The sequence below is a fragment of the Streptopelia decaocto genome, assembly GCF_964273445.1.
Source record: "Streptopelia decaocto genome assembly, chromosome: 1".
NCBI lineage: Eukaryota > Metazoa > Chordata > Aves > Columbiformes > Columbidae > Streptopelia > Streptopelia decaocto.
The window spans coordinates 196912445-196917628 of NC_138663.1; positions in this window are offsets into that span (position 1 = coordinate 196912445).

Sequence of the window (5184 nt, forward strand, 5' to 3'; positions counted from 1 at the left end):
AAAGAAGTGAACAAACACCATTGAAACTTTCCAAAGTGAGAAACTAGACAGCTGTCCTCTAAATTCATTAAGTTGAAAAGGTAACAAACACTGTAAGAGGTACTGTGAGCCACATGAGATTTACTGCTAGCTGAGAAACTGGAGAAGTAATTAAATTTTATCATGAAAATGCTTTTTTTCTCAGTATAATCTCCAGAAACCTGCTCTGAGGACACTAGGTGGCAGTGACAGCTTTGCTCCTTGGAGGATTTGCACAGAACCAAAAATGATATGGTGGTGAGGAAGGAAATACTTACTTTTGTGAAGATACTAAAAAAACCCCTATGTTAATATGTAGAATTTAATGATTATATTCTATTGAAATATGGCTATCTGAGTAACAAGTTAGGATAATAAAATGTTTAGGAAACAACTTCTAGATATATTCACTGTCTGGGCCACCAGTTTTTCAGTCTCTTCATAGTACTTTTCTCAACATCAATGCAATACACTTAAAACAGTTAACTCCATGGATAGTCCCAGGAATAACAGAATCTCTTGGTTTAACTTTGTTCATTGGAAAATTACAGACACTCACTCATAGACATATTCCAGCTCCTCAGGAATATTAGAGCCTTTTGGGATATAGCTTGATTTCTGAAAAAATGACACTGCAGAATGCAGAAATAAGGCAAAAGTGGAGAAAAATATAAGTTGCAAAGAACCCAAGTAAAACAGCACAAATATAGTAAAAAGTGTCTGAAATATCATGTGATCACATCTGCTTGGAAAAACTAAGGACAATTTTTAAGCCTTTCACACTTCATTCTGAGCTAGTATTTCCAGGCTTGTGAATATTTTACAGATGTAGAATACAGTCTTGATCTTTGAATCTCTAATACCGCTGAGATCAGTAAGACTGTTGAGCATTTGGAGCTAGGCAGAAACTGATTTTCCTATCCTGAAAATACTTTCCTGTTTGCAATAGAAAGAAACAAGACAATTTGGAAAATTTTAAGTGAAAAATATCCTCTGGGATAGTCTATAGCCGTATTGTCAATCAGCTATATTGTCCATTTACTGGGTCTGGGGGGAAGAATATACTGTTTCAGGTTTTTTGTTCAGACTGATTTGAACGAGGGTCTAGAGCTCAATCTTCAGTCTTCTAGGTAAAAGAATGGCACATTCACCTACGATGTGGTGATTTCTTTCCATCTGCCCTGCTTGAGATATTTCCTCTTTACACAAACACAATTGAGCAGTACTCTTTGGAAAGACTGACTACCAACTAATCAGAAAGATTATCTGGGATGTAGGATCAAGTCCTTCTGTCAGTTATATTTAGGGGATTTTGTACAAAATGGGGCATCTACACACAATGTGAGTCCACATCAGTTTTCAAGTTTGATGATGTTTCTGATGAAAAACAAACCTTCCAGAGAAGACCTCACCAGTTCTCCCTAACATGGTGCAGGGGGTACAAAGCCCACGGAGACTGTGTCTGGTCTGAGATCTTTCTCTTTCCAACCTAACACAATCCTCATGTGATTGACACATCCTTTCTAGTCACAGCCTTTCGATTACACACTGCAGTTTGCATTCCCAGTCAATGCTGTTCAGGATACCTCTGGCACTCACTTCAATCATCCCCTCAGCTTCGCACATCATTACCTCCTGGTCACCATGCTATAGAGAGCACTACAGGGAGTGCGCTTTGCCCCAGGTTTCCTCATAGAGAGTGGGTGAAGGAACATTTTGCTCTAAGAAAATCTGTTCAGGCAGCAGAGAACCAGGTATCGCTTTCTTATTTACATGTCATATAGCAAATTTCCTGCTGCCATTATAATTCAGGATGATGCAGTTCTCTGTGTATCTGAGTGAGCCACTCAAGTTGTAGCTTTACTTTTTGCACGGACTACACCAGAGTCCTACCACCAGACAGTAGGAGGCTTATGGAGCAGTGTCCCAAGGAAGTTCACGTCCATACTGCATAGTCTCTGCTGGACCTTGCATGATCCTGTTCTCTTCTCAAAAGAGGCAGATGAGCCATTTCCAGGGTAAAGTGTTGCTTCCTCCAGCCCAAATGGCATTATTGTGGTGCTCTGTAAGCTTACCATTACAGGCACTTCCACCCTAGGAAGAGAGTAAGAAAATTATTTTTTGTGTCTGCATGACTTCTGTTGTCTGAATATATTATTCACAGGAACATAAAATGACACAGCTTTCTTCAGAGCGTGCCATCCTAAGAGTAACCTGGGGAAGTCTGCTGGGAACTAGATGAGTCTGAAGGGTCTGGAGTTCACAGGGTCCTTCCCACTATCTGTTTATCTAACAAACATCCTTTTCAGACTCAGCTTGGGATGTCTCCTGAGTCATGTTCCCCATTGTGCCCCATCCTGAGAGGGTAAGTAGTTCAAGCACTGTAAATCCCTGCTACGCAGCAACAGCCATGAGACATGGGCAACTGTAGCTTTGGCTGGTGGAGTCGGTACTGTTGGTAGAGGAACCAAGATAATTCAGGTGGACTTGGTAGACAACCATGACTTCAGGGCCCAGCAGCTTGCCATGCATACATATTAAATGAATGGTTCCAGACTGTTTCCAGGTGAATTAGGAGATCAGTTCCTTCCTGACCATGGTACCTGCTGCTGTTGAGGTCATGATGGTGCAGAAAGTACCCCTCTTTAGGCCTGACAGAGGGTTATTCATGACAAAATAGTATTTTAAATTATTGAACTGGTACAGTTTTGTTATTGTTAGGGCTGAAATGAATACCATTTGATGCATGCTTTTTGTATTATGACTAGTGATTCAAGGAAGGCCTTAGCTCCAAAAGACTTCCCTTCTCCGTGTTCATGCTATCCAGAGAATTATCTCTCCCTCTACATTTACCACTGACTATGGCTCTGAATACTCTTGAGGGCCGTTGATTCTGGCTGGGCCTGTATGGTTCCTCAATTGAAGAAGATACGCAGGCCTATGAGCAGATGTCAGAGAAGCCTTGGTTTGTGCTGTGGTACTGTGCATACAGAGTACTGGGGAGATGAAGATGTCACCACTCATAGGGGTCAAGCCTGAGAGGTTTAAAGCCAGATGTCTAACCCCTTGCAGGCCTCCAGGTTCCGGCACAGATGTGTCTTGGCCACAGAAAGGTGATAATTCCTAAATCTTACCCCTGCTCCAAATTATGTGTTCTTTAGCTATAGCACATGGGTGAATAACAACAAGTAAATCATGCAGAGCAACACAATAGGGTCAAAAGACAGGAGTGGTGGAGAGAAGTCAAGGTAAGACAAATGCCAGAAAAATTTGGTCATGGGATGTCATGTTTGAGGTCTCCCAAGGCAAACTGCAGTGCAATTAGATTAGACCCTTCAGGCAAAAGCCATAACAGAAAACAATTTTTATGGTTCTGATAGACCCCAGGCACAAGGTTGGTTTGTGGCACAAAGTACCCCATATCAGAGACTTATCTGATGGCTGAGCTACCCAGCTGTAGTTTCCAGCACTCATCCGAGGAACCTTTCTTAGGGGAAAGTTGGGTGTGTCACACCAATAATTTAGCAGAGCATTTAATTGACGAAATGCTTTGGGAACATTTTTGTAGTTCCAGTGTGGAGGTTCTGCTCCAAAACAAAGGGAAAGAAGCTTCAATATGATAATCAGTCCAAAAATCAGCTTGCATATCAGAATAGATTTCCAACAGAGGTCAAGTCCAAGTTAAGAGAAGCAAAAATTAAATGAGACTCTCATAAATACCACAGAAGTGGCCTGTTTACAACTGTGTTGGAAATCATGGTGCAAATAAACTTCAGGTATAAAGGAACATCAGGATCTCACTGTTTCTTGGAAAAAACCTGCCTCAAGCTCTATCTACAGTGATAGAAAAGAGTGAAATGACAGCATAATAATATGATAGGGAGATATAGAGCTATAAAAGGTGAATTAGGATGTATTGGGAAATATAAAGCAAGAGATAACATCAGTTTATTTCCAAATACTTCATTTATATAACTATTATGATCATCTAAAAGTGTGAAAGCTAAGAAATGAGCAGTAAGAAGCCCTGCTAGGGTCTGAAACAAACTTTGACTTCACTTGGCTTTGGTTCAGGAAGAAATTGCCCAGATAACAGCTGCTTTGCAGACTCTACTTGGGAAACTTATTCCTTCCATACAAGCAGTCTCAAGTTTAATGATAACTTGAGAGATGCTAACAGCATATATGCATTGTTTAGGGAGAGCACCCAGATCTGATACCCTTCAAGTGTTTCTACCAAATGACAGCAGAAGTCCTTCAGCAGCTTTCTGCTGGGTGCCAAGGAGGAAACGCACAGCTCATCGCTTCGCACTCAGGAATTTTCTGTGTTACATTCATGAGACTTAGAGGGTGAGTTACACGCTCTGAAACTGAGTCACTTGATGCACAAAGTAAATATCGGATGTGGACTCACTGTCGCTGTGTGAGGCTACACAAGCATCAGCTCTGGAGCAAAAATACTTGTTGAAAGTTCAGGCTCAAACAAGCTGGTACTGTGCATACAGCCTTAAATAAACACCGGAAATTTCAATTTTTATGGTTCCTATTGCTCCATTCATGGCTCTCTGCATCAGATTTTTCATGGTGCTCCAAAGGGTGGCTTGCATCACATTGACACGTGTTTGAAGTGTGAAGTTTCTCCTTGGATCTAATAATTACAGCTTCAGCACATCAGAATTGCCCAGCTGTCCAAATCAGAGGCTGTCTCAGACTGTTTTACTCCTCTCTATCCTTAGGAATTGAGAAGTAAACAAAATCCTGTCATGGAATATTTGAAGATCTGCTGAAATTTGTATTGTTTTTCTTTAGTTTTCTCTTGCATAGATACAGTTGTTCTTAATATCCATATTCTCACTTGAATCTCAAATTTCAAATAATATACTCTGCAGGATTTTTGTGCTCTTTCTGAAAAACTGCTTCTCTATTATCTATTTTTAAACTATTTTCCTAGTTCACTGAATGTGTCACTGTTCTTACATCAAGAAACAGGATAAATAAGAGCGCCTACTTTCTGTGAGTTGCTTGTTTACATATCTTTAGCCAATCTCTTCTTTGTTTTAATTTTAAAACTGAAGATAAATTTCTTTGCCCTTTGATGTGAGCAATAGTTTTAATTCTCCTGACAGCTTTGACAGTCTTTTATTCTTGCTATTTGCTTCGTAAGAC